The sequence below is a fragment of the Cynocephalus volans genome, chromosome 3 (assembly GCF_027409185.1).
Source record: "Cynocephalus volans isolate mCynVol1 chromosome 3, mCynVol1.pri, whole genome shotgun sequence".
NCBI classification, from domain to species: domain Eukaryota; kingdom Metazoa; phylum Chordata; class Mammalia; order Dermoptera; family Cynocephalidae; genus Cynocephalus; species Cynocephalus volans.
The window spans coordinates 19,365,395-19,376,954 of record NC_084462.1 but is presented as its reverse complement, the minus strand read 5'-3'; the positions used below and the strand labels follow the sequence as shown (position 1 = coordinate 19,376,954).

The 11,560-nt window shown below is 49.4% G+C and overlaps 1 pseudogene; it reads right to left on the bottom strand.

Annotated features, from left to right (window-relative positions):
- Positions 1-894: 894 nt before the first annotated feature.
- Positions 895-10,617, bottom strand: LOC134372470 (ezrin-like; annotated as a pseudogene).
- Between the last annotated feature and the right edge of the window lie 943 nt (positions 10,618-11,560).

The window sequence follows — 11,560 nt, the reverse complement described above, 5'->3', positions numbered from 1 at the left end:
CAGACGCAATGCTGAGCAAAGCAGGCCAGAAAAAAAAGACAGCTGGTCCATGATTACATTTGTGTAAAGTCCAAAAACAGGCAAGACTCACTGACAGTGATAGAGGTAGAGGAGTGGTAACCCGGCAGAGGGGCAGGGGCGGAAAAGAGGTGGGAAGAGGCAGGAGAGAACCTTCTAGAATCTGGAAAAATTCTGTATCTTGATCCTGTTGATGGTATACAGGTGGGAACATATATAAAAATTCATTGAATTGTACACTCACAATGTATGTAGTTTAGTGCACGTGAGGCACACCTCAGTAAAAGTGCTGGTTTTTTGTTTTTGTTTTTTTCATGGTGTGGTTTTCTTTAATGACGCTGAATCTTGTATCACACAGGCCAGCATGAAGTTTGTTACTGAGACTTTGCAGGCATCTCTTCTTCATGCAATCAGTGCTGCTCCAAGCATAAAACAGGAAGTGATTCAATAGTCATCATAAAAATCAGTCCTGTTTGGCACCACGGCACAGTTGGGAAAAATAAACCAGGGAGGTTTCCTCTGGTTCCCAGCCCAGAATATTTCTACCGGGGTAAATGCTCTCTCTCTCTCTCTCTCTCTTTTTTCATTGCTTAGCTATATCTTTTTTATTAACGATAATACCCTACACTTAAAAAAAATGTTTTGTTTTGTTTTTATTGGTTATGAATGTTCATGTGGTACAAAGCAAATTGTCACCACTCGTTCCTAAGATGTGATGGCCAGATCCATACTGACAGCATGTCCATTACCACAAATTGTGATTATACCCTGTGTCCCCCACCCAATTATCCCCTCGATTATCCCTGAAGGACCTGGAACACGCTGAGGGATTCCTAGATTTAGCTACTGCAGGAGCAGGTGAGCCTCAGCAGAGCCTCAATCCCAGCTGGCCCTTTGCACGGCCTTGAATGCATCGATCCGCTGCTTGGTGTTGCCCTGCTGGATCTGTCGCCATGTCTTGTACGTGTCCCGGCTTTGCCTCATGTTCTCATTGTGGATGATGTCATTGTGCCCTGGGGCAGGGGGAGGGCAGGGGCGCTGTCACCTCCAGGTGCGGCTCCTCCTTGGTCTTCCCCGGGTCGTCCAGGGTTGATTTGGCTGCATGCCACCACTCTCCCAGCACGTCCTCCTTGAGCCGCCTCGCCTCTTCCAGGAGGGCGGCCTTGGCGGTGTACTCTGCGAGCTCTGCAGCCAGCTGCTCCCGGCTCTCCATCTGAGCCACCGCCTGTCGCTCCAGCTCCTCCTTGGCCTGCGGCGCGGCCACCCGCTCCCGTGCACGCTCCTGCTCCTCCAGCTGCGGGGATCTCTGAATCTGGTCCGAGAGCTCTTTCTCTGCCTTGGTTTTCTGCTCTTAGTCCTGAAGCCTGAGCATCAGCTTCTCCTGGCGCATCACCTGCTCTTTTCTCTGTCAACAGTTTCTCTCTTTTCTCCACCGTTTCTAAGAGATGTTCCTGATTTCTCTCCAACGGAAGCCAATCTTTGGGGTTAACTTATCATCTTTCTCATAAATATTCAGTCCAGGGGCATCACCTCCAGGCCAAAGGTCTGTTCCTTTCTTATTTTTTAATCTTGAAATAGTTGGTTCCATACATCTCCAGGTCCTGAGCAATCTTCAGATGCTCCAGCAGAGCATTATTTCTGAGCATCCCACAGTGCTCTGCGTGCCACACCTGGATCCTGAAAGAAAGTGAGCCGAGATGCCGGGTGCCGTTCAAGCTTTATTAAAGAAGGAAATCTGCCGGGCTGTGCTCAGAGTGGCAGGCAGCCCAGGGCTGCCCTGAAAATGGGGGACAGTACCAGGTGTGGGGGTGGCAGAGCTTATATAGTGCACCAAAGGTGGCTGATACCATCAAGGAGGGGCATTACGTTAATGTGGATCAGGGTGGAGAACTGCATCCTTGCGGAAGCAAAAGGGGTTTCTGTTTAAGTCAGGAGGCTTCTCGTAAACGGTGGGGGGAAGGGAGGGGAGGAGGTGGGCAGCGCCATTTTGTACTTGGGCTTGTCTAAAGTGGCGCTGGTTATGTTGCAGATCTATTATTCCTGCCTTTTACGTATAGGAAAAAGGGGAAAAGGGCAGGGGTCTCATTCTTCTGAGGCTACTTCCTGCTGGAGATGAGTGAAGACATGGAAAAAATAAAAGGTTTAGGTGGTGGGGTATTGGTTTCGTGTGGGGAGACTGTATTCCTCCCAGGAAGGGTCGCTGATTCTGTCCCTCCTTGCAGGGACAATTCGGTGACCTTTTGGTTGGTGAAAGCCTGCATATTTTCCTGCAAGAAATTAGAGAAACACCAAAAGAGACAGGGACCAAAGAGCAGGATGGGGCACACACAGTTAAGGGTCCTAGTAGGGCATAAGCCAGGGTGTCCAAGGGTTCAGTGAAATGGTTTAAGTTGTTTTGGGTCACCCTGGACTCATTTATGTAGTAACAGCATTCATCCCCCAAGAAGAGGCAGGTGCCTTCCTTCTCGGCTGTAAGGAAGTAAAGGGCCCGACGGTTCTGTAAAGTGACTGTTGTGAGTGAGGTGACCTGTCACTGGAGGGAGGAGATGCTGTCTATACTTAGTTCTTCTGAGAGTTTTTGATAGAATTGAGAGGCAGTGGCAGGGCCCGCTATGTCAGTCCCAGTTGCAGGAAGGATGCCCTGCCCCAATTAGAAGATACAATTAGTGACCTACAGGAGCAGGGAACTTCCTGAGAGGGAGGGGCCGAAGTTAGTCCCAGTCCCCTCTGTCTGGAGGGTGATGTCAGGGATGAGCCAAAAGAATATGCGAGAAATCGCGTTAGGGGGCAGGCAACAGGATAACGTAGTTTTACAAAGGAAATATATTCCAGTTTTAGGGCGTGGATGAGGAGCGGGGTGAGTGGTAGCGTTTGGTGTTAGTGAGGCAGAGTGTGCGCAGGCCCCGCACAACTGTGACAGTCCTCAAGGAGGTGAGATTAGAGGAAAGTGAAGAGACGTTTGTGGAAATATTGTGGGCTGCATCGACAGGGAGGGGGTGGCCACAAAAAGTTTCTCGTGAAGTGGGAGACAGATGACTCTCTTGGGGACCAGTCTGATTCACTGAGGACTGCATCGTCCCTGCAGACCTGGAGCCTCCATATTCCAAGTAAGGGGAGCATTGAGATAGGAGGAAAAACACAGGAAGGATGTGAAGGGTTAAGGAGCCAAAAGAATTTAAAGGGCACATTGTCACAATGACATTGCTAAGAAGCATCCTACTGAGAGGATGTAAAGGAGGCCAGGAGAAATCTTCCTATAATGTTACACTCTTTTGGGGCAGCACTGGCCAATCCTGTAGTAAGTAAAGGTTAGGGACAGGGGGTGGCATATACTTGTCATGTCCCATGATGGCAAATCCACAATAGCAGGTCGGGACCAGTCTTGGAGCAGCTCTTGTGTGAGGGACGTGGAGCAGGCCTGCAAGAGTGAGAGGATAATCACCGGGGGAAAGACCATCCTTCTTCTGGGACTGGGGGAAGAGTAGAGGTCCTGGAGATTTTCAGTTTTGCGGGTCCTAAAATGGACGAAGTGTGAGGAGATGTCAGGTTGGGGGTTGAGCAGAGGGACCCCTCTGGCTTGGTGTTAACAGCTTCTTTGGGTAAAGTCTCAGGTGCTAGTTCTATCAAGGATAAGTGGATACCAAGGGGCCTTTCTTAGTACCTTTACTGCCGTGGGAGTGGTGAGGAGTACCGTATAAGGCCCTTCCCAGCTCAGCGAGAGAGGCTTTGGGATTCGGGTTTTAATATCCCAGGCTCAGTTTAAACTCTGAGGGGGTGGTGGGGAAAGGATGAGGTAATAGAAGGTTGGCCTGTTCCCTAAGGTCCCTAATGAGTAAAAAAGTAGGGAGATACTGGCCTAAAGGCGATGAGCTGGAAGGGAGAGGTGTGAGAGCAAAGGGCCTACCATACATAAGTTCGAGGGGGCTGAGGCCTGTGGGTTTGCAGGGGGCAGCCCGTAGGCGAGTGAGTGACTGGTGGGGAGGCCAAAACGAGGGATGATTTCTGAGGGGAGAGCATGCATGACTGCTGTAGCATCCTCTGAAGTGCAGGGAAAAGCCTCAAACCAACCTGAAAAGGAATCTACTAAGGTTAGAAACTAGCATGTCCTTTTGTGGGGAGAGTAATATAAGGGCTGAGGAAAATGTAGTAGAAGTTCATGGCCTATATGAACTGAATTATGGAAATCTAAAAGGATTTGCTCAGCTTGTGTGGTATGGAGGACATAGCGACCGGAGAGAGTATACCAGTTGTCCTTTCTCGGTGCCCCCAACTGTTGGAGGTGTTGTATTTCTTGGAGTGTGTATTGGGATAAGGGCATAGGGGCCATGAGAAGGACCTGAGCAGGAGACGAAGAGTGGGGGCCTGGTGATGGAGCAGCCTGTTTTGCAATTAGGTCCACCGGTTTGTTTCCCTGGGCTATGGGGTCACTGGAGGTTTGGTGTCCTCTGCATTGTATATAAATAACCCCAGCATACTTTGGGGGTTGTGCAGCCTCAATAGCTTGTGTTAGATTTACTGCAGCATAACCTGCCTGGGGGGTGGGCGTGGAGGTTGTGTTCCCATCTATGAAATGTATAATGGGATGCAGGGAGATGTGTGGAAAGGGATTGAGAAAGAGGTCTAAAGCCTCCATGCAGTTGTGTTCTAAGTGTCACGAGTGTTTTGGGATGAGAGTGGCTGGATTTTAAGGGAGGGCAAGGTTTAAAGGAGAACTGGGCGTTTTCAATGAAAGTAAAGTGAATAAGTTGTAGGCAGGAAAGGGAGAGAATTGAGTTGTCTTTATAGCTGAGAGGGTCTTGACTGTTAGTTGTTTAAAAGTTAGTTTAGAGCTTTCTTGTGCTAAAAGGGCGGCTGCTGCCAAGGCCCATAAACAGGGGCCCATTCTCAAGCTGTGGTGTGTAGTTACTTAGAGAGGTTTGTAACCAGGGAGAAAATATCTCCTGCCTTTTGTTCCAAAACCCTGGCTGCCAATCTTTGGGTTTCAGTGACGTACAGGATAAAAGGATGAGACAGGTTTGAGAGAGATAGAGCTGGGGCTGCGAGGAGAGCGGCTTTTAATCACTGGAAGGGAGGATGAATGGGCTTTGTGGGATCTAAAGGAACGGCAGGATCCCCTTGGCTGCCCCATAAAGTGGCTTTGCTAACACACCAAAGTTAGGAATCCACAGGCGAAGATACCCCGCAAGCCCCAGGAAAGAAAGGATTTCACCCTTTGTGGTAGGAGTAGGGAGTTCAGAAATTAGACTCTTGAACTGAAGGAGAAGAAATGTGGGCCTTGCTGGGGGACACTCGATATCCCCTGGAGGCCAGGAAATTAAGGAGGACAACAGTGTGGGCCTGTGAATCCTCATAGGAGGGGCTGCAAAGGAAGAGGTCATCCACATATTGTATTAAAGTGATAGGGGTTGGGGGGGAGTTCAGATAAGTCTTGAGCTAAGGCCTGGCTGGAGAGTGGGCTCTATCCTGAAACCCCTGAGGTAGTGCTGTCCAAGTGGGTTGTTGGGAATGGCGCGTTTCAGGATTAGTCCTGTACTAAATGGTATGAGCCATTAGGCTTTATAACTGGAAGGAGGGGTGTATTAAAAAGTGAGTGGGTAAGTCATGAGAGATGAGAAGAAAGGAGTTTGTGTTTGATGGGTTTTAAGTCTATTAGGTGTTTGTTAGCGATGGGGTACTGTGGGACATTAGGGAACAAAGATGAGTTCAGCAATTTAACAAGGATAGGGGAATGGTGTGTAACAATGAAGGGAGAAGAAGCGTCCCATACTAGGGATTAACCTTGTCTGAGGGGGAGGGGAAGGAGCAAGCCTCAGGGGCCAGGTCTGGGTGCGGCCTGTAACAGGAGTATTGTAGCTGGAGTTAAAGTGTTTAGGGTAAGAGTAACTTTGAATTTGAAAAGAATGTCCCATCCCAGTAAGGGGGCTGGGCATTGAGGCATTATTAAGAATTTATGTGTGAATTGGGTGTGATGTAGGGTGCAGGAAAGGGCTTGAATGATCCGTGGGTGGTATTCTGATCCCATGACCCCTACTATTGTGATAGAGGATGGTGTTGTTGGTCCTGCATACTCAGGAAGGGTAGAGTAAATGGCCCTTGTATCGATTGCAAGAGAGATCGGCTTACCTGCTAGGAGGTGAGTTACCATGGGCTCACGTGTGGTGATCTGCGTGGGGGCCTTGGGCCTTGGGCATCAGGCATCATCAGTCCTCCTGGGCAAAGCTGAGAAGCTCCAGTAGAGATGGCCATGAAGCCAAAGGCTGTAGATTGGGGACTGGACCACTCCCTCTCTGGCAAATGGCACAGTCGATCCCCCAGTGTCCTGGCCGTTTGCAGTGAGGACAGGTTAAGACAGGCCCATGCCGAATGGCCTGGTTGACTGCATTTGAAACAGTTCCCAGGTGGCTTGTCCCTGAGGCAGCTGGCTTTGGAGTATGTGAGCCTTGGATGGCATTAGCCAGGAGCTGGTATTTGACCTGATCTCTTATAGTTTTTTGAATATCAGGGGCTGATTGGATAATGAAATGAGAGTGTAAGAGGGCCATGCCTGCAGGGGAGTTTGGGTCTATATGTGTGTATTCATGTAAATCCCCAGAGAGGCAGGTTAGGAACTCATTGGGATTTTCAGTGGATCTCTGTGTGATTTCTCTAAGCTTGTCATAATTGACTGACTTGTGAGTAGACTTTTGGAGGCTGTAAATCAAGTGTGTGATCATGTCATCCCGGAGATCCCAATACCCATGGCCAGCCTGGTAGTCCCAATTTGGGTCTGTGCAAGGAACAGCAATGGATCCCACAGGCTGCCTATTATTCTGAGCATGTACCTGAGCCGCCATCCAGACCTGCTCCCTGTACATGTACTCAAACAATTCCTTCCATCCCAGCCTCTTCACAGAAGGGTTATAAAAAGCTGGAGCTGAGACAGGGTTGTTACCTGACAAAGGGGGAGAAGGGGAGGAGTTGGGCTGAGGACGAGCATCTGGAGGCCAAGTGTGGGGAAGAGAGAGAAATGTGGAGGGCTGACAGATCAGGAGACTGATCCAAGTCTGGAAGGAGAGGTTGAGCACAAGCTAGGAGAATTCCAGACATAGGACAGTTTTGACAGAGAGAAGAACGCTTTCAGAGACAGGAGAAGGCCTGAACAAGGAATCTCTACAGCTTTTGCCACTTCAGTGAGTGTCTAAGTCGAGTGCCATCTTGTGGCCACTGGGATCCATTGCAATGAGGCATTTGAGCTTTAATGTCTCCCTGGAGGCAGAGAAATTGGCCAGGAGATGGCTCAGAGGCATAGAGTGCAGAGTACAGTAGAAAACAAGATGTTTAGGTTCAATGTCTCCGTAGAGGCCAAGAAATTGGCCAGGAGACAGCCCAAGGGTGTAGAGCATGGAGTTTGGATTGTGGGGATCCCATTTAGAGGGTGAGAAAGGGCAGTCAGTCCTGGTAGAAGAAGCATGCCAACAAAGGGCGTCTTCTCTGCTGTTCACCTTCTTTTCAAGAGAAAATCCATGACCCACTAATGAAGCATCCTTCAATAGCTGGGGGGCACAAGAAGAGTTCCCTCGGCCAGGTGCCTGGGCTTCATAGAGACCAAAGTCATAGAGAGTAGTCAGGGGAACCGTAGAAGTAGGCAGGACAGACCCACTGACTCACCCTGAATTGAGGCCAGTGTTGGATGTGCTGGTCTGAAACAGCAAAAGTAGAGACTCCCAGAGGCATCTGCTTTTGGCAGGTCCAGGAAGGGCAGCCAAGGGCCAATCATCCCAAGAGACAGGGCATCATACACAATGTTGGCCAAAATCTTTCCCGGGTTTCAGCACCATAATGAAAGAAAGTGAGCCGAGATGCCAGATGCTGTTCAAGCTTTATTAAAGAAAGAAAATCTGCCGGGCTGTGCTCAGAGTGGCAGGCAGGCCAGGGCTGCCCTGAAAATGGTGGACAGCACCAGGTATGGGGGTGGTAGAGCTTATATAGTGCTCCAAGGGCTGGCTGATACCATCAAGTAGGGGCATTATGCTAATGTGGATCGCGGTGGAGAACTGCATCCTTGCGGAAGCAAAAGGGTTTCTGTTTAAGTCAGGAGGCGTCTCGTAAAGGGTAGCAGGGAGGGGAGGGGAGGAGGTGGGCGGTGCCATTTTGGACTTGGGCTTGTCTAAAGTGGTGCTGGTTATGTTGCAGATCTATTAGATCCATACTCCTACTGGTCCCTGGTAAGTTTGTGCTGGTCCCTGACTCTTTGAGTGATCAACCGCTCAGAGCTGAGGTACCCAGACTTGTGCATTTCTTTGTTATAATCTCCAAACTTGGCCTGCACTGCATAGGACCCCAGGAGCACTGTGGTCCCAGGAGGGCAGTAAATCTCATTGCTAAGGATTCCCTCCGTCACTTGGAGGAAGGAAAGTTTCTGGGTGAGGTCCCGGATGAGCTCCTAACACCCATCCTCGGGGTAGAACTTGGCCCAAAATACGAACTTGAGGGGATTCTCCTTCCTGACCTCCTGACACCTTTTCATCAAGTTTCAACCAGTAGGAAATCCTTTATTGTCCACATACTGGAAGCCCAAAGTACCACATTTCCTGGAGGCTGATAGTCTTAACCACCTGATCAAAGATCTGTTTTTCAATTGTATTTGGCTGGATGGCAAACTCCAGCTCTGCATCCATGGTAGTAACTGTTGGGTTCAGCAAGATGGAGAAGAGGGAGAGAGAGAGACCCGAGCCAGGTGCTATTTCAGCCAAGAGGATTTGTTCCACTAACGTGGAGGAGAGACTGAATCAGATCAGCGCCTGCCCTGTACAACCTAAAAAGGTTTTATAAGGTTTGACTTAGAGGAAGGGCGTTGGGTGGTCGTTTTTGCATAAGAATCTGTTTTGCACAAATTCTGGTTTTTCTGGAAAGGCAAGGGGGTTGGGGGTGGAAAGTTGATTAACATGAGATAGGAAGGGGCAGGGGGAAGAGGGTGGAAAGTTGCTTAACCTAGTTGTGCTGATGCTGGCCGTGAGGCCTAATAGTAACTGGGACATTGATTGGTTTTGGTGTCTTCAGCTCCTGATGGGTTTCCTCAGTCCCCAGACACATGACTCTGCAGCAGCCGCTGAGGTGGCTTTCCTGACCTGGAGACGGAGGAAAGCCCTGCGCGTGCACAGCAGCCCTCCCGCCCTCATCCTCCCTGCTGCTCCTGACCAAAAGTGGTTTTTAAAAATAACCAAAAACTCTTATCAGACTGAAAAAAAGGACAATTCAAATAATGAGCTGAGCCACGCTTCAGTAATTCACTGGGGAAACTTCTTTCATCTGTTTGCAGAAACCAAAGTTATATCCTTTGAGTTATTCTCATCCTTACATCAGCTTTCTGAAGCAGAAATACATGTCTTCACATAAACATTTGTCCATGTCATTTTCTCCCGCCCTGCCCCCGTATCCCCATCAATGAAGGCTGCAACATCATCGTCATCTGCCCCGGGCTGCAGAGAAATGCTGTGACATGCATCAGTATTCCAAAGCAAGACTGTCCTTCCCTTGAAGCTTCATTGAACAAGATGTGTTTTGGAGATTGAATATATGTAGATTTATTTAGTTTCTAAAAACAACAGCCTGTCCTTGAGGGCCCCTGAGTGAGTCTGCCCAGGGAAACATTTAAAGCTGTTTTAACATTCGGAAGCTTCCCACACCCTCAGGAATCTGCAGAGCCAGTGGGCAAAGAGCCGGCTCCCCACTGAGGGGGCTAGAAGAGGGGTCCAGGCAGGCTCCGCGCCAGGTGCTGATTTTCCACACAGAAGAGGAGAAACGCAGTGGGTCTGAGAGGGGTTGAGTTGGCTGCATCACGTGTGAGGTCCAAGGGAGGCACTCGGGAAGGACTCGGATGTTGAATGAGTAGACGGAGATGAAGCGGATCGGATCAAGTCTGTCTCTACGTTTTCCTCTCCTTTCTGCTAAGCAGCGGGAGCCAGTGCTGCGTAAAGCATCCAGGCCGGAGGACCTGTCATTCCGCTCTGGCCTTTCGGGTCTGCACTGCTGCCTCCCAAGCACTCCCCAGCTGTCCCCGCCGATACAGGCTGCTCCTTCCTCTCATCTCTCACCTCTAAGAGAAGAGTTTAAGTTTATTCATAATAAAATGCTAAGCTCAACTGGGGAAGGGGCTGGAAGGATGAGTGAGGGGAATTTGCAATGTAATAGGGACCAGTGTTGGATCTCCAGTCCCTTGGAGACTCGCAGCCATGAACTCCCAGCCTTCGGGCAGCTACACAGGAGGCGCGTTTATGCAGCCAGATCTGCCTCCATGCTTTGCAGCCTGGACTGCAGGTGCGTGGAGCGAGCGGATGACCAAGGCTTCGGCTCATAATTTCCAGCTCTAGTAAAATCTTCATGTAGTTTTTTATACCTGTTCTAAATTCATTTGTGCTCTGGGCCTTTTAGCCCATGCTAATAATGTGCGGGACCGGGGCTTGTCTCGCTCCATACCACCATCTATAAAAAGGGGAAAAGAAAATCCTGAATATTTATGCCTGGACTCCAGGACCAAACCCCCCTACATCCCTCTTGCTCTGATTCCCAGACGCCATAAAGAGCCAGCTGCTTCTCCACTCCGCCCCCCACCCCCACCATGGTCACGCTCCTTCATGGTCATGGCCTTATCTCCGCCACTTTTGTCCCAATGCTTTGCACCAGAATGTCTCGGTGGTGTTTGATGGGGGGAAACATCTGCGGCACAACGATAGCCATTTGGCACTTTGTCATTGTTGTGTCCACAGATAACCAAGCACTGAAAAAAGACATTCGGGTGTATCTCATATAAAACCTCCACTAACCAGAACTGTTTAAACAGAGGATTCAGATGTTCTGATTAGACTGAGCAAGAAAGATACTTCTGTTTCATCATGGTTCTGAAAATGTTCCCGAAGCTTGAACTGACTTCCCTGCTTTTGTAAGTCCGACTATGAATATAAATCTTGCTAGGCCTTAAGGATCGTCTTGGATTTAGCAATCGCCATGCAGGAGAGGAAACTGGCTCAGATTCTGGATGGAGCGATATTGGCCCTGATTCGTGGCCTTTGACGATTTCTGCAGTGTAAACACTCCTGCCAAGGCTACCTTCAACCTGTCAACGTCGTGTTCCTGAACGTGACGCTGGGACAATCGCTTTCAAGAGCGGCTCCCGCTCACCACTGGGCCTGCCTCGCCCAGAAGACCTTCTGTTTTTTTTTAAATTACAGCTATGAATTTACTCTGCTATCATCTGGCTCCTTTTGCTTGGAAAGAAAGTGCAGATACAAAATCTGGCCAAATCAAGGGTTTTGGTTTGCTGCTGGCTAATGGAAATTTGAGACAGGACAGGCTCTGTCCTTACCTTCAAGACATGCTTAATTTAATAGGGACCAGTCCAGCAAAGCCAGCTGTGGAACGTGGGGTTTAAATTTCTCTCTGGACTGGAAAGCGTTGCTCTCACTCGCCCCACTCCTGGTTCTCTTCTAGCCCAGGCTTGGAAGCCTGAGTTTCCCTGCGTTTCCTGCCTTAATCCGTTTCTTGTCAGAGGAACTGCTCTTTGAGG